This window comes from Triturus cristatus, chromosome 4_1, assembly GCF_964204655.1.
Source record: "Triturus cristatus chromosome 4_1, aTriCri1.1, whole genome shotgun sequence".
NCBI lineage: Eukaryota > Metazoa > Chordata > Amphibia > Caudata > Salamandridae > Triturus > Triturus cristatus.
This window is the reverse complement of record NC_140585.1, coordinates 405,515,810-405,540,779: the sequence shown is the minus strand read 5'-3', so window position 1 is coordinate 405,540,779 and position 24,970 is coordinate 405,515,810. Positions and strand designations below refer to the sequence as shown.

Below are 24,970 nucleotides of genomic sequence, written 5' to 3'. Positions count from 1 at the left end.
GTTTCCTTCAGCGGTGTAAGCATTCGTGGGATCCAAAGCGCTAAAATGACTGAGTGAAGCAGCCAGGAGCGTGGTGCCGCAGGGAAATGCGTTTCACCAGCCCGCCATCTTGTCCATGCCCCAGCCATCAGCTTTTTGAGGATTTTGCGACTTGAGTGCTAGCACGGCTTCCTCTTCAGTAAATTGTTGCTTTTGCCCTCGGGTCATAGGATTTACTGGAGATGTACGAGATGTCATTGACGGTACCTGGTGTGAAATCAACGTTTTGAGCCTACATGATTGATGGCTGTCTGTTTGCTTTCTAAATTCCGTTTCTGATCTCCACCTCTCATTTTCTCACTGGCACTTTGGTTGTCAACTGTTGGTGCTTGATATTGTGGTGCTGGGAAAGGATATGTCAAATGTATCAGATCGACGTTAGAGTTATTGTGACGAAAATAGTTTGTTATAGTGTTTACTGTCCCAAGGTGTGGGGAAGTGATATGAAAAGAGTGTAATAGTAGTTATGGCAATTTATTTATTATTTGCAAGTCCAGTCCTGGGCAATCGTCTGTATTATCCATCCATTGATTTCTGGGGTGCGAGAGATCCAGCAATGACGTCCGGCGTACGGTAGTTCCTGTATTGTGTTTCCTTGAACTTCCATGACAATCCTCTATACTTATGGATCTCGCTCTTGCAGGCCAAAGATTTTGGTTTCCTACTTTGCTCATGTTACTTTGGGCCGGCCCCTCGGGTGCCCAGATTGAGGAGACAGCACCAGTCTTGAAAATGGGTACAAAAATTACATACACAGGCCCCGGGACCATTGGCGGTATACCTGCTGACTCCTTATTTGACAATTTGCCCGATGTATTTGCAGCAGTAGTACTTTTTTTTAGCCCTGTTAGGAATCCTTGGCCTTTAATTTCCCTCTCGTCCAATACATTCTTGCAGATTTGTTCTTATTATGTTTTATGCTTATACTTTTGTTTTTATTAAGGTTTGTACTTTTTAATATTATTATTGTTATTTTTCTTGTTTTTATTTTACTTAAGAGCCCACGCTGTCCTCCAGCCTGTCCTGCAACTTTTACTGGCCAACTCACAGCCAAATAGCCAGATAGCCAGGCCAGGCAGCCTAGCAGTGAGCAGCCTCCCTACAACAAGCAACCAAAAGAGAGGAGAGCAAAATAGAGTAGAGCAGAGCGGAGTAAGGCAGAGTAAGGCAGCAAGGAACCACCAGGAAATCACATATGTCTCCGTAATCCGTAACCCTCTGCTGTTTTGAGGTCATGTCCCTGTGCTTGTTTTTGCTATATCTCACCAGTCAAGCACAGGTCAAACAACCATAGGCAATCCTAGTGTTGGTGGCTGCTGGGAAAATCTATGAGCTGTAGAGCCTCTGTCATCCTGATTTCATGTGCTCAGCTCTAAAAATCTGAAGTTCAAAAGATTCAGGGTATCCAAGGAATTCAAGGTATTTAAAGTATTCAGAGCCTAGAGCCCACCATGCAGATTCTTTTGCGGTTCCTTTTTTAGGTCTCGCCTAGCGAACGCAGCGCAGCTGCTTTGCCTTGGCGAGATTCTATTGTCGCTTTCATTCGCGAAGTGAGACAAACCATGTGCGCGCACAGACATGTGATGTGCACGTGCATGGCGTCTCCCACCGCGCGCTTGATTTATACGGCTCGGCCGCTCACTCCCTCTCTGTGCGCACGCTGTTTTCCTGCTCGCGGTTATGAAGGTAAAGGTTGACTCTTCGGTGTGTACCTTAATTCGCTTCACATTTGACTTGTTCGTGGGTGCGGCCGGAGTCGCGATGCTGCAGCGTTTCTTGTTTGTGTTTTGCTTCAAGAGCACTAATATCCATCGTGCAAAGTGTCCCGGAAATATCCATTGATTCCCTCCTGCCCGACGCGACGTGCGAGACACACATACTGTGCGATTTAATGTGATGGTTTCCTGACGAGCAACCATTAAACCATACTGCTCTTTCTGTTGCACTTTGACTCCGGTTGCTAGATGATGTCTCACCACAGAAGCAGTGCTCCAGCCCTGCGCTCATGTGTTTGAGCAAATCGCTTTTATTATAATCTTCTTGTTCATTTGGAATGACAAGTGAAGTGAACCAGGAAGAGAAACCAGAATGCACAGGGTTGTGCTCCACTCCAGTACTAGAACACTGTTTCCTTCGTGAGATGGAGTCATCTGGGGAGACCTTACCTTTGACCTCAAACTCTGATCCTATCTCATGATACTTCCTTTATCACTGACAGGTGGTACACAAAACTACTTTTTGCACATGAAGGGACATGGCAATGAGGCGCCTCGTTGGGGGGAGGGGAAGGGAGTGCGCTGCTCGTGAGATACACCTTCGGCGCAGTGCAGCCTTCCACACATCAGATGCCGCAGGACTGAGTTACCTCGCTGGATACTTACTGTCAACCACGGGAAGTTGCGAATTTTGTTTCGTTTGACTGCATGCACGCTCTCCATCGTATTAAAGATACCCATTGCATTATTTTGAATTTAAACTGGGCCAGGCATTTTAAAGGGATTTAGAAATGCATCTAGAGTGCGAATATTAACATGGGTGTGCGCGAGAGCTTTCACAGGTGACGTAATGGGCACGCATGGCTTATATATCTGAAGCAAAACAAAAATAAGATGGGAAAAAATGATGTACTGACATTAATCCCCTCTTGTTCAGCTGGTGGAGGGGTGAGATGCGGAAGTACAGTGAGCAGGGGACATCAACCTTTGTACTATTGTAACTTACATCATAAGTAGTGGTGTATGGCAACAACGCGGTGCAGGTGTAATAAACCTTTATCCAATGTCAATCACAATCCTGTCTCCGTGCGTCGCACCGTGATGTGTCCCTTAGGATGATGGCAGAAGTATTTTGATACTGCCTCTCATCCCGTATGCGTGCACCGTGCCATATGCGCACCCTTTTACAATAATGGGAACCGTACTTTTCTTGCCTCAGTCGATCATGCGTCTGCGGTCTTGCCCTCTACTTTTTTCTTGCACACTTTTCTTTTTCATAATAAAATTAACTAAAAGTCCGTTATGATAACTACACTCTATTATATTGTGCTTAGCATATGGGTGAGTATAGTGGTTGTTTTCAGGCCTCACTAAGGGTGGGAACTGTTAAAAAGTGTGTTACCTTATGTATTTACACCTGCCATCAGGTGTATATTTGTAAATTAATGCGTAGTACTGAGTAGTTTGTTCATAATAAAGTACTTTTGCTTTTCATAGGTAAAAGAATTAACCGGACAATAATTTATTTGGTGTTTGTTGCATGTCTTCGGTCTAGGGATTAGCCCACACCACCTCCCTGAGTAGGGCTTGACCTGCTTTGCCTTGCTACCTTTAACGAGTCCAGTGCTACAACAAGGGTAGTTGGTGCCCTGAAGACAGAAGGCTGCTACTTATTATTTGCTGAGGAGCCACATCATTCAAAGCTAATCACCTACTTACAAACACCTTCTAAACAATTCACTTACAATTTTTTGTAAAATTGCTACTTCATTCATGTACTCCTATACCTCAGTTTAGAATGGGATGTGGTAATAAAGTAGCAAAAGGTCTCAAAACAAATTCAAGTATTGCACTGCGTGTGAAGCAAAAAAACTACTTTAAGCAAGCTAGGTTTATATGAGTGACTTGAGCATCCGCCACAGACAACTGTGTGACCTGAAGCACACGTTTGTGTATATCATGCAGCTCACATGTTCCAATGCCGGTTTTACTGCTTGTTCAGTTGATCCACCAGCTTCCAAGATGTGTAATCAGAAAGTTACAAGTTTTGATGCAGGTAGGATAGCATGTCACATTAATGCACCAGCTACTGGTATATGCACGTGCAGCCTGCTTTTCCTCTGCTAATGAAATAGTTACCCAAGCTAATGAACCCATTCCAGATAATTTTTGTGGAGCTTTCCAGGGGCCAGTTACAATCCTAGAAAGATAGTGAGGGATTAATTTCACTGCTCTAGTTTGTTATATGCCGAGTACAAACTATAGTTTTCACTGCGAGTTGGGTAAATGCACATTTTCTTGTAATCTTCAAGTAGCAAGTGCCAGCCAGTCACTCAAATCATAATTTGCTGCATAGATCTGAAAATAACACGGATAACTGTTTCTTTAAATAAGAGTGAGAACTCAGTCAGCCTGGATGTTAAACTGTAAAAAGCGATTCTAAAATTGACGACTCCTTAAACAAGCATTTGCAATGCACTTGGTCTCGTATTTGTGAAAGTTTGAGCTATTGGCATTGAAAATGACAATGCCTTTTATGTATGTGTTTTAAAAACTTGCAAGCGGTCGTAAACACGCACTTTTCTACTTATAGTCGTTGCTTACGAGAACCAAGGCTGGCAGTAACTGCGCCTCGTTTACTGCCAGACTTGCTTGCCGTAAGCAAGGACTACAAGTACAAAGTGCTTATTTACGCACCGCTTTCAGGTTTTCAAAACACATAAATAAAAGGTATTGTCATTTACAATGCTCATAGTTCAAACTCTCGCAAATGCGAGACCTATTGCACTGCAAATGCTTGTGCTGTCTTCCAGGGAGCATATAGACAAGGCAAAGTAGGAAAGCGGGATAGCGGACTGGTGGCAAACGCTGGATAAGCCAGGTCCCCTTTCTCTGCTGTACTGCCGCTCAAGGAGTCCATCTTCACCTTGGACCCGCAGCGGCAGCACCCCTGCTTCTTGCTCCTTCTCCTTGCTCCCTTATGCCTGCTTGACTGCTCTGGCCTCTTTCCGCATTCTCACCAATCTTTTCTTCAATTTCCAAATAGTAAGTTAGACCCCCTGACCCTGTTGGTCAGGGTGGGGTTACTCAAGCAGTGGGTAAACTCTATGGGTAAGACGAGTGTTGCTCTGGCTAAAACAGAATTTGAAGTTTACACTTATGATGTCGAACTAAAAAGATTGGGTAAGAGACTAAAGGGTTAGAAAAGGGGCATTGGAAGTTAGGTCCTGAAACTGTTGAGGTAGGCCAGCTCCCCAAAGGGATTGACTGAGACAGAAGGATGTAAGGCAGAATAGGCCCTGCAACTTTCAAACCACTTCCTCTACTCTTCCACGCCTGAAAGACTAGGAAGACTCCCTGGTTTGGCTGAGTCTCCTGGCCTTTGGGCTGGGGGGCTTGTGTAGGAAATTGGGTTTCTGTTGCAGTAACCCCTCCACATTTTGCTAGAATTTTAATGCACTTTGACTGAGTGTGCCCAGGTTCCCTGCCAATCAGGTTCCCAGGGCCTCCGACTACTTACCTCCCCAACACAAGATCGATCCTTTCTGTTGACCCCATCTTTGAGGGGGCATGCACGCTGGCTACCCCTAGGCCATCCTACACTCCCATCTGTATTGAAGACCCTCCATCCCTTGAGGACAAGCTTGCAGATCTTAAACATAAACCTTAACTGATTAAAGGCGACTGACAGAACCTTATACACATCACCTTGAAGCTTGAGAAGTTTTGGAATCCCAACCTGACATCTGGGACTAACAGAACCCCAGATGTAGGATGCTGGCTCTGTATACACTATATCAAAAAGAGATATTGTGTGCACAGAGTCCAGTAAGTCCCCAAAGGAACAGCAGAGGATAAAGTAGATAGTATTTTACTGTCAATTTAGTGTTCACTGGGCTGAGCAGTTAGGCTTATCAGAGAGCAGTATGAATGCATTTGGTGTACACACTCTTTCAAAGCAGGAACACACACTCAATGACTTACTCCAAGCCAATGGTTGCAAAAATATTACTCTAGTTACTTTCATTTCAGGAGCCAAGTTGAACTCAGTTACAGGTTAGTAGACTTTTCAAAGATGCAATACCGTCTATATACAGTTGGCAATTGTTTGTATAAGCATTCAAGAAACTTTAAGGTGCATGTAATACTTTTCAATGTGAAACAGATACTTTGTAGTATTCTCACAATCAACAGTGTAATGCAGAGTAAAAACAATGCAATCCTATGGGAGGAAAGACAGGTAAGTAATTTTCAGGTAAGCACTTGACTTACAAGTTCAGTCCTCATTCTTTCTTTCAAAAAACGGTACCTTTGTTTTCACAACTGGCACACCTCTGGCCCACATATATGTCCCTTGTAAAAGGTACCAGTGGTACCAAGGGCCTTGTAACCAGAGAGAGGCCCTTCAGGCTGTAGCATGTATTGTGATACCCTAAAGGACCCCACACCAAACAAAATACACACTGCCATTGCAGGCTATGTCTTGTGGTGTTGCTAAACTAAAAGAGTCTACTAGGCACACATTCATGGGTGCTATGCCTACCCACCACTGTCCATGGCATATGTAAATCCCCGCTCTGGCAGGGCTTACCGTGCTAAGGCAGGGTGCACTATACCACAGGTGAGGGCATAGCTGCATGAGCAATAAGCCCCTACAGTGTCTGAGTACATTCTTGGACACTGTAAGTGCAGTGTAGCCATTTTGAGTACATGGGCTGGGAGTTTGTCAACCCAAACTCCCCATCTCCATGAAGGCTTTACTGAAGACGTGGATGTTTGGTATCAAAATTCTCAGCATAATAAAACCGCATTGATGCCAGTGTTGGATTTATTATAAAATGCACTCAGAGGGCATCTTCGAAATGCCTCCTGAAAAATTACCAGCTTCTAGTGGATTGACTGACTGGTAGTTGCCAACCAGCCAGCCAGCACCAGACAGGTTTCTGACCTCATGGGGTCAGAAACACCTCTTTCTTGAAGGAACAACAGCTTTTGGCAGTGAGCCTCAGAGGCTCTAACCTTGTGTTATGCTGATTTGGGCAGCTCCAACTAGTGGACATGTCCGCTCCCTTTCCCAGCCCCACTTTTTGGTGGCAGAGCAGGCGGGAAAATTAGTAAAGCAGAGTAGGTGAGTCCAACTTGGCCTAGCACACCCCTAGGGTCACTAGGAGCTGAGGTGAATCCCTCTCTAGAGAATTATCCATCTTGATTTGGAGAATTAGGCCCAATAGGAATAGGGATGTGCCTCTCTCCCCAAAGGGAGGGGCACTTAGCGGGGACAATAGCCACTGGGGACCTCTGAACCCTGTTCCTCAGATTCGACGACCTAAGATGGACAGAAGATCTGGACAGCAACGAAGGAGAAAGACGACAACTGACTTGGCCCCAGACCTACCAGCCTGTCTCCCACTTCAAGAACCCTGCTCACAGAAACTGTTGTTTCCCGCAGCCTGCAACCTCCAAGAACCCTAGAGACCTGAGCTGCCTTCGACAAAGACTATTTTCTCCAGAGGACACTGGATTTGTCCAGACAGAAACAAACCCAAGGACACCGGATCCAGGCAGATCCGTGACACTTGCACCACTCTGCACCCGTCGTACACACCCTGAGTCGAGGTGGCCCAATGATCCAGTGACGCCTCCCCAGTGATTCTGATCTGGGATCCAGCATTGGAAGACCTCTCCTGATCTTCCCCATGAAGCCTGCAGCCTCAACTTGAAGGTTTCCCCCGGCCGCGATCGGATCCAGTGAGAGAAACCCGACACCTAAAGACACCCCTGCACCTCCAGCCCCCAGGCCTTGCAGTGCCCAACCGATTGTGTACCGGAATCCCCCCACTATCCAACTCACCTCTCCAGTTGTTGGATTCCTTCAGTCACTTTTCTAGAACAAGCCTGTAGCCTTTTTTTTCCATCCGAGGATCTCCATTGATTTCTACAGGGAACCCAATGCCTCCTTTGCACTCTGCAACCGGCCGCCCTTGTGCCGCTGGTGGTGCAGCCTTAGTGTTGCTTGCTGGCTCCTTCAGTGCTGGCCTCAACCCCCAAGGCCTGTGTCCCTAAATTGCAGGTATTTACCTGCAACTCGTGCCTCTTTGAGGTGCCCCCAATGCCCATAGGCTAACATTGGGCCCAGTGACCTATGCACCCAGCCACCCCAGTGCTGCTGGTGGTGCAGTACCTACCTTGGTCTGACCCTTGGTCAGTGTCGGTCAAACCCTATGAGGACTGAACTTGTAAGTCGAGTGCTTACCTGAAAATTACTTACCTGTCTTTCCTCCCATAGGATTGCATTGTTTTTACTCTGCATTACACTGTTGATTGTGAGAATAATACAAAGAATCTGTTTCACATTGAAAAGTGTTACATGCACCTGTAAAGTATTTTGAATGCTTATACAAACAATTGCCAACTGTATATAGACGGTATTACATCTTTGAAAAGTCTACTTACCTGTAACTGAGTTCAACTTGGCTCCTGAAATAAAAGTAACTAAAGTAATATTTTTGCAACCATTGGCTTGGAGTTAGTCATTGAGTGTGTGTTCCTGCCTTGAATGAGTGTGTACACCAAATGCATTCATACTGCTCTCTGATAAGCCTAACTGCTCAGCCCAGTGAACACTAAATTGACAGTAAAATACTATCTACTTTATCCTCTGCTGTACCTTTGGGGACTTACTGGACTCTGTGCACACAATATCTCTTTTTGATATAGCGTATACAGAGCCAGCATCCTACATCTGGGGTTATGTTAGTCCCAGATGTCAGGTTGGGATTCCAAAACTTCTCAAGCTTCAAGGTGATGTGTATAAGGTTCTGTCAGTCGCCTTTAATTAGTTATGGTTTATGTTTAACCCCTTCTATGCCCATGACGAGATAGTCTCATCATGGAGCGCGGTTGCGCTGTGCCCATGACGAGACTATCTCGTCATGGACCCCGCCCGCTAATGAAAGGCCCGGCACAGGAGGGGGAAAGGGCGGGGCACTCAAGGGGTTAAGATCTGCAAGCTTGTCCTCAAGGGATGGAGGTCTTCAATACAGATGGGAGTGTACGATGGCCTAGGGGTAGCCAGCGTGCATGCCCCTCAAAGATGGAGTCAACAGAAAGGATTGATCTTGTGTTGGGGAGGTAAGTAGTCGGAGAGGTGATTGGAAGATGAGGGCTAGTAGAGGTATACTAAAGATGATGATTGGAAGAGGAGTAGGAAGAAGACTCAAAGAAGGATCATCAAAGGGTCTTTTGTGTTGTCGGTCAGTCACTGCCGTCAAGTGGGGTGCCCATTGGATCACAGACGGTTTAGGAGACTTAATGCATTTTATTGTAGGAGGACAATTAGTAGTCCTGCCATTCTCCAGGTTGCTGTTGTTGATAATTCTCAGGCGGTGGACATTTTGATCTGAGGAAGGGGGCAGGTCAGATAAGTGGATTCTTAGGGAAGGGCATGAGTCATCGTTTGGAATAAATGGTCTAGGTCCAGCAGCGACGGTTCCAGGGTAGGAATAAAGGGAAGAGTCATGCTGAGGCATAGGTGATGGGATAGTGGTGGGACTAGATGAAGCATGTGTTTCAAATGTGGTATGGGAGACAAGACGTTGACTTAGAGAGGCAGTGGTGACATTGTTTCACACCGTATTTTTTATCCTAATGAAGATTTCTTCAAACTGCTCTAGATTTCTGTCAGATGGTTGTATGAGAATGTTCCAGTTGTTATATAGGGAGATGATTGCTTTGGTCTTGAAGTCAGGTGAGGGTATTATGGAGATTCGTAACCATGCAGTGTTTTCCTTGTTTTGTTAATCCGGAGCATAGAGATTATGGGCCTCATGTAGGTAGCCAAATACCGGTCGGTAACGGCCGATAATCGGTAAATATGCCGTTACCGACCGGTATTCAGACAAGTGAGATGTAGGAGTCCAAAAACCACTTTTCGGTAAATATGAGGCGGTAAATACCGATTCATATTTACCGAATTCCAAAATACCGATTCAGATTTACCGAATACATAATTAACGAATCGGTAAATATGAAGTGGTAAATATGAAGTGGTAAAAATTAAAATGACATGTAGGAGCACTCGGTAATGAAGAAATCCAAGAAAATCGGTAAATAAGAGTCGGTAATTAACACGGATTGAAAGCAGGTGGTAACCATCAACAGTGCAGATAAGCAATCCCAAAATGCAACAGCGTGGACAACATGGCCGCTATGTACGTCATTGCAAGGCGCCTACGTCCACAGGCAGCAGGACTGAGGGTTTGGCGACGGGAGGAACGCATCCACAGACAGCGCATCACACTATTCCAGCTGACTGATGCAGAGATACATGAGAGGTACAGGCTACACCCCGAAACCATCATGGACTTAATCAGGGACCTGCACCCACTCCTGGACCAGCCAATAAGAAGGGCGCACGCCATACCCCCACATGTGCAGGTGCTCTGCAGCCCACATCTGTTGGCATCCGGCAGTTATCAGGTGGTGACAGCTGCGGTGGGTGGTGTATCCCAGAGTTGCCTGTCCCGTTCCTTCAGGAATTTCCTGGATGCCATGATGCAGAGAATGCACCACTACATCAGCTTCCACAACACACAGGCTGCACTGCAGAAAACAAAATCAGACATTTCTCACATGGCACAGTTCCCCCATTTCATTGGCTGCATTGATGGTACACACATCCCACTCTGTCCACCAGCTGACACAGAGCACATCTACAGGATCAGGAAGTCCACCCACTCCATCAATGTGCATACCGAATTGAATGATTTTGTGAATGGTCCTGTGGGTGGCAGAACCAAAAGGTGGGCGTATGCTATTTACAACGAAGTCTGCAAGTTGTCGCACAGTGAGGCGGCTTCCAGATTGAGAGCTATTGACCAAGCAAACATGGAGAAGGCCTTAGCCGTTATAGATAATAGCTTTAGCACTCTCTCTTCTAGGAGTCATACATGAGACAATAGGCACATGCAAGTACACGGCGCATGCAATGTACAAGGCCCGAATTTTGCGTGCGTCCTACGAGGTATCCCAGTGCCTGTGATTACACCTTCTTTCACTCTGCTTGCAAACGGTATTTATTTAATTTTGAATAATGAAGCTTGCTGCGGGATGTGAGTGGGAATCCCGTACATAACTGTCTCGCATAAAGTTGTCTGCTGCAATACTGTTCTTTTTCCACCCCCGCATGTGCGGCTGGATGTTTCCATCTGGCCTTCGATTCCAACCTTGAAAGCAGAGTTCAACAAGTTGTGCAGAATAGAGCGCTATTGTCCCACAAAGAGGTGCCTTTGACTTCCTCTCGTGAAACATTTGTCCTTCACGTTGCTAATTCGCGCACTGAGGTACAGGCGCTTCTGAATACTGACCTCCCCCTGCATTTCGGCTCTTTGATCCAAACTATTTTCAATGCCTCGTCCACGACCGGCCTGGCTCATTTTGTGAAACATGTGGCCTCGGGTCTCGTGACCTCTTTCCTAACTATTTTTTGGTGTAATTCCGGCATTTGTTCATTCACTTTTCTCGAGCATCTTTGGAGGTGTCCCGCTGCTCCTGGCGCTAGTGGCAGGTGTGCTGCTTTTCCTTTTCATACTCCGGAATGGCTGCTCCTTATGTGCCACACGAGCACCTGTCCCGTCTGCATCTTCTTCGTGATAGGATGCTTGACTTCTATGGTACTTTCCCATTGGCGACTTTGAGCCTGGCTTATGGATTATCCTTCAGGTATTCCTACTTCACCTGCGTACAACCTGTATTTCACTGCCTGGATTGTCCCTTTGAATGGCCTCTGGATTTGTGCTTGACCAACATGGTGTCTCCGGTGCCGGATTTCGATCGACTGATGAGGCCCTTAGTGTCTCACGAGTTTGCCTGTTCTGGTGTCCGGATCATGGCGTGTGGTGCGGCGCATGGTATCCTGGGTAATTGGGACATCTCAGCGGCAGCCTACGACTTCTTGTCTATGAGCTATTTGGAGGAACATTCCGGGTGCCCTCTGATTGTGCTAGAGGCTCCGTTGGTTGGAGAACACGTATGTTCCTTTTCTTTACTGAATTGGATGGCTGAGACTTTCAGTGGCCCTGCAAACGATTTTTTGTTGGAAGCCGTGGCCACATATGCTGCCTATACATTCATGGATTAACTGGATTGTCGTCCATTGCGCCTGTGCTACTGGACAGCACCCTGGCGCAACATTTATTTCTTTAATTTCTCTTTTTTCTCTTCCTGATGGTCGGCTTGAGTTTTTTACTATACTTGCATTGTGTTTTTTGGAATATTATGCTGCAATTAATTGGACTTTAGGACTTTGGCGCTGCATTGGTTACGCCTTGTTCTGCTCTGACGAAACTGAACTCTGCGTTCTCTCTTTTCTTGCCTATTAAATATTGCTTCGCTCAAGGGGGCGTGTAGTGAGTTCTCCCTGAATACGTACATACATTGTTCAGTTAGCATAACCACGTTGAATGTTATGTAGCCATCTTTTTGTCTTTGCACACGACACTGCGTTTACATGTTCTTTCTTGAATAAACTGCTGACTCGAGACTTCCTTCAGACGAGTGCAATCTGTTGTTACCATCCCAAGCTCTGCGCAGCGACCTTGGTCTGTACATGCTGTGACACACAGTCTGGAATTTTACACAATGCATGTTTTCCACTCTAGGTTGATCGACCCACTATTTAGCCATGACACACGCGCAGCTGCAAATACCTGAAAGTTGGTGCTTTTCATATCACAGACATCATGTTTCATATTCAGACCGAAGACGAGCCTTCCTGCGAGAAGGCTCCTGATGCTCCTGTGATGTGATTTCACTAAGCTGATTTTTGAGGTATGGGGTCCCCTATTCAAGCCTAAGAGACCTTCTATTATAGCATAATTATGATATTAGCTACTTAGTTAAGGGAAGGTGGTAGTATCCTCGGTATTTTCCGAATCGCTAAATACCACCTCGGTATTTTCCGATTCGGTAAATACCACCTCGGTATTTACCGATTCGGGAAATACCACCTCGGTATTTACCGATTCGGTGAATTCCGATTCGTGATTACCGAATGTTACCGAATCGGTAACTGTTACCGAATTTTTACCTACATATAACTTAACGATTCTAATTTAACGATTCGGTACGGCTCGGTATTTAAGAACCGGTAAAATTTATTTACCTACATGAGGCCCTATATATCCCTACCATTGAGCTCTTCTGGTGGTGAAGATTACATCATTAACCACAACGCCTTTAGAGGTACAAAAGTAGGCATCAGATATGAGCGTTTCAGGGTTCCTTTTGAGTAGCTTATGTTTGAAATTCCTGGCTGCGTTTTTAGATAGTTTAGGGGGTATTTAATCTTGAACGTATTATGGCCAACACAAGTGACAGCATGCTTTTGTTAGTGGTAACTGGAGCCATAGTGGTTATTGGTGCACCGGAATAAGGATTTAGACTGATCTAAATTATTTAAAGTAGGCTATTCGAAGGTTTAAGAGGAGGTATACCGAAGGGGGAGAAAACTCCATATAGCATGTAGAAAACATGCGATTGAGAATGCAACTGAAATGGCCTAGTTTGATTCCAAGTTACATACTGAGATCACAGTAGTTGCAAGTCCGGTAGGGCTAGGGGCAATTCTTGCTCAACACAATGACCATCCAAATGCCCAGAGATTCATTGTAGCCTATCCCAGTTGAAGCTTGTCTGAAACAGAACGTGACTGCTTTCAACCAGAGAAGGAGAGTCTGGCTGTAGTGTGGGCCTGCAAATATTTTCTTGTGTTTTTATATGGGAAACGTTTCACTATCATCACAGACCACCAGGCGTTGCTCACTGTCTTCGGAAACCCGAAAGCTAAGATGCCACCTCGTATCGAGAGGTGGGGGTTGCGACTGCAAGAGTACGACTATGTGATTGAACACAAGAGTGCCACTACATCACCACAGTTCAACATCCAAAGTGGCTGAAGAGTATCTCAACTTCACTGTAAGGTCCAGCATGCCAGCAACTCCATCCATTGACCAAATTATTGCTGCTACAAACGCAGATAAGGACATGCTCTTCCTCAAAGACATCATTACAACGCAATCTTGGAAGAAAAGTGTTCGGCCCTTTGCTGATGATGTTGAATTAAAAAAAATTAAAATTTATAAGATGAGCTAACTGTCACCCGGGAAGGTATCATACTGAAAGGCTCGAGAATCGTCATACCTGTGAGCCTGAGGCAGCAAAATATTGAACTGGCTCATGAAGGACATTGTGGCATCTTAGCCACCAAAAGAGCTCTAAGAGACTGAGTGTGAATCCCTCTCCTATATGGACAAGTAGAAAAAGAGGTGAACTGCGTGCCACCTTTGTAACTGTTTATCTCCCAAGGTGACAAAGCATTCCTTGACAATGTCTGACCTTCTTGCACATGCCTGGGAGAGAGTTGCAGTTGATTTGCTTGGGCCGCTAGGAAATGAACATCATCTCATGATAGTCATTGATGAATATTCTTAATTTCGTTTGGAGGAAGACTTGTCATCGACAACCCATGACAAAGTGATAGAGCGTCTTGATATATCTTTGCAGCATGGGGCATCCCCACAATTCTCAAATCTGACTAAGGCCCACCTTTGAATGGAAAATAATACATGGAGTTTCTTGTTTGACTCAATGTCAGGCATCAAAAGAGTACTCCTCTGTGGCCCCAAGCCAATGGTGTTGTTGTACGATTTATGGGCACCATCAAGAAGGTAATTCAGCAAGCATCGATAGAGGGAATCGATCTCAACCAAGGCATGTGTCTTGCCCTTTGTGCCTATCAATCAACTCCTCTCTCCACAACTGGTGAGAATCCTGCCACCTTGATATTTCAGAGAGTCATCAGAAGCAAACTACCACAATGGACATTTGACCTTTTGATAAATGCTGATGAGGTTTGTGTCAGAGACGCTTCTCAAAAGCGCAAGATGAAAACATATACTAATCTGCGCTGATGCTGATTCAGAAAAGGGGACTGGTTACTGGTCAAACAGAAAAAGAAGTGAAAAACTGACACTCTGTTTGATGTCGACCCTTTGAGGGTTGTAACGTGCCAAGGACACATGATGACAGCACATCTTCCCAGAAAGTCCATCACACTGGACTTGTCAGACTTTAAAAACCTACCTCGTTGTTAGTCAGCTCCTGATATCATGAGTGAGGTGACCCGTCTAACTGTCCAGATCAAGCATCTGAACTGATGCCATCTGTGCCTGATCAATTTGCCCATCAACTATCTCATCCCACCTGATCTGTCCGACCAGGGCGAGCGCTTCAACGACTCATTGAGGAACCTGATGCTAATGCTGTCTGTACTTTTTATTTAACAAAGGGGAAGATGTAGTGTCTTGAGATAAGGCACTCTAGGACCCTTGCGGTCGGGCCAGGGGCGTAACACAGGCCCCCACGGTGCGGGGGCCCCAACCTCCAGGGGGCCCACTCAGCAATGCACTTCGGCTGGAGAGCTCCAAATTGAATCTGGAGGACACGTACCCTGCAGGGGGGCCCCCTCCAGTTTGTTTACGCCACTGGTTCGGGTGGACTCTAAACATGAATTACATAATCCTCTGAGAGGTGTTACGGTGTGGTTATAAACGTTATGACGCAATGTGTGCAGTGTGTGGTTGAATGTTGAAGAATAAAGACTTATTTTGCCAAGCTCCGCATTCATGTATTTAATTTGCATGCTCCCGGGCTGGGGAGAGCGCTACATGTGCCATGTGCCCCAAATTCTCCCCAACCAACCAATATGATTACGTGGGAGTTTTTTTCTTAATTGAAAATGAAGCTTGAAGTAATGGCATTTCTTGAAAAAGTCAGTTAAAAACTTAAAAGCGTCTTAAGAGGTGTTGGACACGAGCAGAGAGGTGACATCGGGCGAACTTTAAATGATTTATTTACTTATTTATTTATGCTGGGTTTTTTTATTGAACAACTGCGTGTTACCTGTCTTTCCTCCCATAGGATTGCATTGCTTTTACTCTGCATTACACTGTTGATTGTGAGAATAATACAAAGAATCTGTTTCACATTGAAAAGTATTACATGCACCTTAAAGTTTTTTGAATGCTTATACAAACAATTGCCAACTGTATATAGACGGTATTACATCTTTGAAAAGTCTACTTACCTGTAACTGAGTTCAACTTGGCTCCTAAAATAAAAGTAACTTAACTAATATTTTTGCAACCATTTGCTTGGAGTTAGTCATTGAGTGTGTGTTCCTGCCTTGAATGAGTGTGTACACCAAATGCATTCATACTGCTCTCTGATAAGCCTAACTGCTCAGCCCAGTGAACACTAAATTGACAGTAAAATACTATCTACTTTATCCTCTGCTGTTCCTTTGGGGACTTACTGGACTCTGTGCACACAATATCTCTTTTTGATATAGTGTATACAGAGCCAGCATCCTACATCTGGGGTTATGTTAGTCCCAGATGTCAGGTTGGGATTCCAAAACTTCTCAAGCTTCAAGGTGATGTGTATAAGGTTCTGTCAGTCGCCTTTAATTAGTTATGGTTTATGTTTAACCCCTTCTATGCCCATGACGAGATAGTCTCGTCATGGAGCGCGGTTGCGCTGTGCCCATGACGAGACTATCTCGTCATGGACCCCGCCCGCTAATGAAAGGCCCGGCACAGGAGGGGGAAAGGGCGGGGCACTCAAGGGGTTAAGATCTGCAAGCTTGTCCTCAAGGGATGGAGGTCTTCAATACAGATGGGAGTGTACGATGGCCTAGGGGTAGCCAGCATGCATGCCCCTCAAAGATGGAGTCAACAGAAAGGATTGATCTTGTGTTGGGGAGGTAAGTAGTCGGAGAGGTGATTGGAAGATGAGGGCTAGTAGAGGTATACTAAAGATGATGATTGGAAGAGGAGTAGGAAGAAGACTCAAAGAAGGATCATCAAAGGGTCTTTTGTGTTGTCGGTCAGTCACTGCCGTCAAGTGGGGTGCCCATTGGATCACAGACGGTTTAGGAGACTTAATGCATTTTATTGTAGGAGGACAATTAGTAGTCCTGCCATTCTCCAGGTTGCTGTTGTTGATAATTCTCAGGCGGTGGACATTTTGATCTGAGGAAGGGGGCAGGTCAGATAAGTGGATTCTTAGGGAAGTGCATGAGTCATCGTTTGGAATAAATGGTCTAGGTCCAGCAGCGACGGTTCCAGGGTAGGAATAAAGGGAAGAGTCATGCTGAGGCATAGGTGATGGGATAGCGGTGGGACTAGATGAAGCATGTGTTTCAAATGTGGTATGGGAGACAAGACGTTGACTTAGAGAGGCAGTGGTGACATTGTTTCACACCGTATTTTTTATCCTAATGAAGATTTCTTCAAACTGCTCTAGATTTCTGTCAGATGGTTGTATGAGAATGTTCCAGTTGTTATATAGGGAGATGATTGCTTTGGTCTTGAAGTCAGGGGAGGGTATTATGGAGATTCGTAACCATGCAGTGTTTTCCTTGTTTTGTTAATCCGGAGCATAGAGATTATATATCTCTACCATTGAGCTCTTCTGGTGGTGAAGATTACATCATTAACCACAACGCCTTTAGAGGTACAAAAGTAGGCATCAGATATGAGCGTTTCAGGGTTCCTTTTGAGTAGCTTATGTTTGAAATTCCTGGCTGCGTTTTTAGATAGTTTAGGGGGTATTTAATCTTGAACGTATTATGGCCAACACAAGTGACAGCATGCTTTTGTTAGTGGTAACTGGAGCCATAGTGGTTATTGGTGCACCGGAATAAGGATTTAGACTGATCTAAATTATTTAAAGTAGGCTATTCGAAGGTTTAAGAGGAGGTATACCGAAGGGGGAGAAAACTCCATATAGCATGTAGAAAACATGCGATTGAGAATGCAACTGAAATGGCCTAGTTTGATTCCAAGTTACATACTGAGATCACAGTAGTTGCAAGTCCGGTAGGGCTAGGGGCAATTCTTGCTCAACACAATGACCATCCAAATGCCCAGAGATTCATTGTAGCCTATCCCAGTTGAAGCTTGTCTGAAACAGAACGTGACTGCTTTCAGCCAGAGAAGGAGAGTCTGGCTGTAGTGTGGGCCTGCAAATATTTTCTTGTGTTTTTATATGGGAAACATTTCACTATCATCACAGACCACCAGGCGTTGCTCACTGTCTTCGGAAACGCGAAAGCTAAGATGCCACCTCGTATCGAGAGGTGGGGGTTGCGACTGCAAGAGTACGACTATGTGATTGTACACAAGAGTGCCACTACATCACCACAGTTCAACATCCAAAGTGGCTGAAGAGTATCTCAACTTCACTGTAAGGTCCAGCATGCCAGCAACTCCATCCATTGACCAAATTATTGCTGCTACAAACGCAGATAAGGACATGCTCTTCCTCAAAGACATCATTACAACGCAATCTTGGAAGAAAAGTGTTCGGCCCTTTGCTGATGATGTTGAATTAAAAAAAATTAAAATTTATAAGATGAGCTAACTGTCACCCGGGAAGGTATCATACTGAAAGGCTCGAGAATCGTCATACCTGTGAGCCTGAGGCAGCAAAATATTGAACTGGCTCATGAAGGACATTGTGGCATCTTAGCCACCAAAAGAGCTCTAAGAGACTGAGTGTGAATCCCTCTCCTATATGGACAAGTAGAAAAAGAGGTGAACTGCGTGCCACCTTTGTAACTGTTTATCTCCCAAGGTGACAAAGCATTCCTTGACAATGTCTGACCTTCTTGCACATGCCTGGGAGAGAGTTGCAGTTGATTTGCTTGGGCCGCTAGGAAATGAACATCATCTCATGATAGTCATTGATGAATATTCTTAATTTCATTTGGAGGAAGACTTGTCATCGACAACCCATGACAAAGTGATAGAGCATCTTGATATATCTTTGCAGCATGGGGCATCCCCACAATTCTCAAATCTGACTAAGGCCCACCTTTGAATGGAAAATAATACATGGAGTTTCTTGTTTGACTCAATGTCAGGCATCAAAAGAGTACACCTCTGTGGCCCCAAGCCAATGGTGTTGTTGTACGATTTATGGGCACCATCAAGAAGGTAATTCAGCAAGCATCGATAGAGGGAATCGATCTCAACCAAGGCATGTGTCTTGCCCTTTGTGCCTATCAATCAACTCCTCTCTCCACAACTGGTGAGAATCCTGCCACCTTGATATTTCAGAGAGTCATCAGAAGCAAACTACCACAATGGACATTTGACCTTTTGATAAATGCTGATGAGGTTTGTGTCAGAGACGCTTCTCAAAAGCGCAAGATGAAAACATATACTAATCTGCGCTGATGCTGATTCAGAAAAGGGGACTGGTTACTGGTCAAACAGAAAAAGAAGTGAAAAACTGACACTCTGTTTGATGTCGACCCTTTGAGGGTTGTAACGTGCCAAGGACACATGATGACAGCACATCTTCCCAGAAAGTCCATCACACTGGACTTGTCAGACTTTAAAAACCTACCTCGTTGTTAGTCAGCTCCTGATATCATGAGTGAGGTGACCCGTCTAACTGTCCAGATCAAGCATCTGAACTGATGCCATCTGTGCCTGGTCAATTTGCCCATCAACTATCTCATCCCACCTGATCTGTCCGACCAGGGCGAGCGCTTCAACGACTCATTGAGGAACCATGATGCTAATGCTGTCTGTACTTTTTATTTAACAAAGGGGAAGATGTAGTGTCTTGAGATAAGGCCCTCTAGGACCCTTGCGGTCGGGCCAGGGGCGTAACACAGGCCCCCACGGTGCGGGGGCCCCAACCTCCAGGGGGCCCACTCAGCAATGCACTTCGGCTGGAGAGCTCCAAATTGAATCTGGAGGACACGTACCCTGCAGGGGGGCCCCCTCCAGTTTGTTTACGCCACTGGTTCGGGTGGACTCTAAACATGAATTACATAATCCTCTGAGAGGTGTTACGGTGTGGTTATAAACGTTATGACGCAATGTGTGCAGTGTGTGGTTGAATGTTGAAGAATAAAGACGTATTTTGCCAAGCTCCGCTTTCATGTATTTAATTTGCATGCTCCCGGGCTGGGGAGAGCGCTACATGTGCCATGTGCCCCAAATTCTTCCCAACCAACCAATATGATTATGTGGGAGTTTTTTTCTTAATTGAAAATGAAGCTTGAAGTAATGGCATTTCTTGAAAAAGTCAGTTAAAAAATTAAAAGCGTCTTAAGAGGTGTTAGACACGAGCAGAGAGGTGACATCGGGCGAACTTTAAATGATTTATTTACTTATTTATTTATGCTGGGTTTTTTTATTGAACAACTGCGTGTTTAGTTTTAAGACATCTCAGAACGCCATACATGTAATTGACGAACAGCGAAGTGTTGGCGAGGGAAACAAAGAAATACAAATTTTAAAGTGAGACGGAACAAAACAACTAAAAATAAACAATAGCATGATCAAATAGATATACCAACTTGTGAAATTACATCTTAAATTCCTTTTAGAGTGCAATTTGTTTCTGTTTTATTACCTCTTTCTGGGGTTCTTGTGAATAAAGCAATGTGCACTTAAGTATTTGAGAATGATTGGAATTCCAGAGTTTGAAATTATGATTAGTCAGCGTTTTTCAGCCGCCACATTCCTTGTTTTGCTCAGCCTGCATGAACTGAGGTTGAACCCTCTTCATATCTAGATGTGCATCTTAGCAGCACGAGAAGCAGGTGGCTCAAGCTCTTTGAGGATGTGCTGCTCCAGCTGGTAGGGGGAAGCTGAAACGAGATAGGTCATGTGAGATGTAGAAAAAGACCTTGTAGATTGACGAGAGAGCTTTTCAATGTAATGGAATATCATCAGAGACCAGGGATTGTGTTACAGTCAGAACGAGCAAGTTAATGAAAATAAATGAGAGCATTGCAGTTGGAAGGAAGGCGTTTCTGCGCTGAAAGGGACCAACAATGGGAACAACTATGTTTAAATAGTCAGAAATTAATGCTTCAGTTGCCTGGAATTGTGTCTTTCTTTCTTTGGGCAGGAAGTCATCTATCTGAGTGGATTTTCTTTGTTCACTTTGCAGCGTTCCCTATTTTCGTCATGTGCAGTTTTTCTGTATTATGTTAGGGTTTCAGCAAAAGTTCTTCCAAATATAATTTGTGGTTTTTCTCAGGCTCCGCTCATCTCGCATCCAGCTGAAGAATTTTCACTTTTCTCTTAGGCTCCTTCTGGCCTTTGCCACTTTGCCCTCTGGGGTAGTGCTGAAGTCAGGACCTTAGACCCATCGTTTTCCCATACCCAAATTCTGGCTTGGCTCTTTAGGTTTTAATATGTTAGTAGTAAGATTGGTTTCTAGTGCCAAATTCAGTAATAAGGTTTTATTTATATGCCCTCCTTTGCTTTTGAGATTTACATGTTTAGGTTTTTTTCTTCTTAAGTTGTCTTTATGAATATCATTATATGGTAACGCTGTAAGAAAATCATATTTTTTCATTGCCCCCCTGACTTTTTTTGTTTGAGGCACTTGGCGTTTTGACCTTTACAGTGGCTTTTGCCAGCTAAACAGTGCTTTGTTCAGAAGTATATTAGGTATACATAGAATATTCCTTGAGGAATTACCCCCACCAGAGAATCCCATTATCTGTTTCAGTTTCTTTGATTGGGGATAAGTTGAAGTGCAGTCACTCCTTTTAACATAGATAGCATTAACATCATATAGTATCCCAGGTTATACAAGCTTTAACATTCATGGTATATAACACAAAAAAAAACCAAATCGGCAATATTTGAAGTTATAAAGGAAGTTGTGTCGACGTTTCGGTCTTCGATGGCTAATTAGGTCTGTGAGACCATCTTCAAGACTCAGTGTTGTTGAATAAATGACTCCTAGCTTCCTTTTAAGCCATTACAGATCAACAACTCCAGTCCGATTAACTGCATAAATGGGATCATCTCCTTCGTATACAGCAAAACGCTGACCAACAAAATGTCCAGAAACTGAAACAGGTAATGGGATTGTCTGAAGGTGCTAGTGTTGTTATATTTGGAATGTGAATATTGCCCGAACATATTGTATACAAATCTGCATAATATTTAAACCGAATATGAAGTAAAAGAATAACTTGATCTTCTTTATACCTGTGAGTATGATTTCTGTTTCATTTGATACATTTTTCGGATCCATATTGTGGACCGACGTTGAGTAGTGTAAAAATATGGATGAAAATAATTCCTCCAGTAATATTCTATGTATACCTAATATTTTACCCAGTTCCTTGGGGAAAATTGGGTTGCCCTATTTTGTTCTAGATTGTTCAGAAGTATAGGCATTTTTATTTCCAAACTGTCACTCTGGGGATGCAAGTGTCTATGTAAAGGACCCCTATGCACAGAGTAAAGATATTGGACGTGGGGGCAAAAGATTTGTCCTACTTACCTCTAAAAGCATCAAATGTTCTTTGTAACAGTGGATGCTCATCATCAAAGATTTCCTTCCGTCTCCATCAATATTATGCCCACCCTCGCTAGTTCTTTGCAACAAGCTCTCAGAATTCTGTAACAAAATCACCTCTATAGAGGTAACTTCGACACTCAGCCGGATTCTGTCACTGTCGCAACTCAGCTCCTATCACAGCCAAAGAATGAACAATGGCCCAGGTGCCCACAGTTGAAACCACCACTGTTATCAACACCAGCCACTCAGGGACCCCCATCGGACCCTTGCCTCTAGCAGGCCTTCACCAGAGGACACCTATCGATCAGTGAAGCACTACCACTGATCGTCAACAGCTCCATCAACTCATACCTAGATATGGTAATAAAGCCACTGTCATGCCACTGCTCAAGAAACGCTCTGCTGACCCAGCCACTCTCTCTACTACAGACCCTTCTCTGTCTTGCCATACCCGGCCAAGGTCTTAGAGAAAATAATCAACCAATGCCTCACCACCCACCTAGGCTACCACCAGCTCTTGGACGTCATGCAGTCCAGATTCAGGTCCAACCACAATAAAGAAACAGCACTTATCATTGTTGCAGACGACATCCGTAGGCTCCTTGACATAGGAACCATGGCAGCCCTAATTTTTCTGGACCTATTTGCAGCATTTGACTTAGTCTCACTCCCCATTCTCAACAGGTGCCTGCACAAGATTGGCATCCAAAGACCGGTTCTTGGCTTGATCTGCTTCTTCTTAATGAATAGAACACAATCTGTCAGCCTGGCACCTTACTCTTTGGAAACCCACAATCTGCATAGTGCATCAAAGGTTCATTGCTCAGCCCCACCCTCTTCAATGCATACATGATCTCTCTGGCCAACGTCATCCATGCACACAACATCAATATCCTCTCCTACGCTGACAGCTCAAAACTCATGCTCCCCCTCGCGGACAAGACCCCCAGAACAAGAAACAAGTTCACCGCCTGTATGACTGGAGTAGCTAACTGGATAAAAGTCAACTGTCTCAAGGTCAACACAGACAAGGCAGAAGTAGTGATCTTTGGCAGGAAAATCCTTGACATTGGACTCCATCTGGAGGCTGACTGAACTGAGACTCAAATCCATCATCCATGTCGGGAACCTTGGAATCATCATCAATCATCATCAACAACAAACTGGACATGACTACACAAGTCTAGCTTCCACACCCAGAAGATGCAGAGAAAATTCATCAAATGCTCCCAAGAAACACCAGAAAAAATGTAACTCACATCATAGTCTCCAGCAAGTTTGAATATGGGGGCACCCTCTAGGCCAGGATCACTAAGCAACTCCCCAGGAGATTACAAGCCATCCAAAACTAAGCACCCAGACTCATTCTCAACCTCACACACCAAACACACATCACACCTCACCTCAGAGAGCTCCACTGGCTCCTGATACACAAACACACTTATTTCATAGTATGTATTTCATTTATAGCAGTTTTGGAATATGAAATACATTCTGCCTGAGCTCAGTTAAAGTGTATTTCAAAAGTTATACATATTTGTGTTTATGATCACATCCTATTCACACTTTTGCTGCCTTTACCTACCTTCTGCCACTTCTAAAGACTGATCACATAATGCCAAGACGGAAGGGAAAAAACCCATTGTTGCTGTGAGGAAGTACAACTCTATTTGAATAGATTCCTATAGTATCATACTTCTTCAGAGAAAGGAACGCAGAGACCCAGCGGAGCTTCACTATGCAGGAGGCCTACACAAACTGTTGGCTTGAGACGAGATTTCTATTGCAACAAGCCTGAACTCTCTGGGCCAGGGGTGGCATTGAAAGGCAAGAAAGAGCTCAATACAACTGTGACAAAGTCTCACCATTTAAGAGTTTGTATGCAAGGAGCTGGCTACCAAGATGGTTGCCATGGGGTGAAGTTCTTACATTGATCAAGCCCAAATGTGGTTTAATTGGGTCATAGACTCCAAGAATATGGGCAAAGACTATCTTGACTGACCAAAATGTAAGCATGGAAATCCCAAAATCCGACTTCTAAGAAGTAAAGAAAAACAAACATAGCTGAAAATCAAACAACCATATGTTATCTTGGGGTCCCTTGCAACCCTTAGAGTCATGGTTAGTACCTTGCATGTATGGAAAGGGCTATACGGATGGATCCTGCATTAGTTTGAGCCCCGCAATATTGCTGTGGTGCTGGTAATGGAATATTCAATCCTCACAATCGTACTGAAAAGCCTGCAAAGTATTTTGCTGAGGAGACAAAAGTTTGTGTGTCAGCAAAAAACTAGATTGACCTAGGACTAGAGATAAATATGGATGAGGAAGAAAAGTATAGGTTTTCTCTCTTATATGCACTCAGCACAGGGAGCGAAGGGCCATACAGTGATAAAAGGTCACCTGGCACCCTGATATGTAGGATTATAGGAGCGGTGAAAAAGATAGGAATACGAAGAACATCTGAGTATAATTTATGTATAATTAGTAGGCAAAACCAAAAGAGTAGATGATGTCTTCAAAACTGGTGGTAGGTATATATAGATCTATCTATCTATCTATCTATCTATCTATCTATCTATCTATCTATCTCTATCTATCTATCTCTATCTATCTAGAGAGAGAGATAGATATATTTAGATATTTAGATAGATAGCCAGATAGATAGACTGATGCTGATATCTTTCTCTCTCTCTCTATATATATATATATATATATATATATATATATATATATATACAAAACGAGACGATAAGGACCAAGCCATCAGCCCATGATGGAGTAATAGAGAGGAAGGAGAGTGTTTGGAC

At 44.2% G+C, this 24,970-nt stretch overlaps 1 protein-coding gene across 1 annotated transcript in view; it reads right to left on the bottom strand.

Moving 5' to 3' along the window:
- The window catches only part of RAB3IP (RAB3A interacting protein), a 607,212-nt gene that overhangs the window by 566,072 nt on the left and 16,170 nt on the right, over nucleotides 1–24,970 (bottom strand). The window lies entirely within an intron of this gene.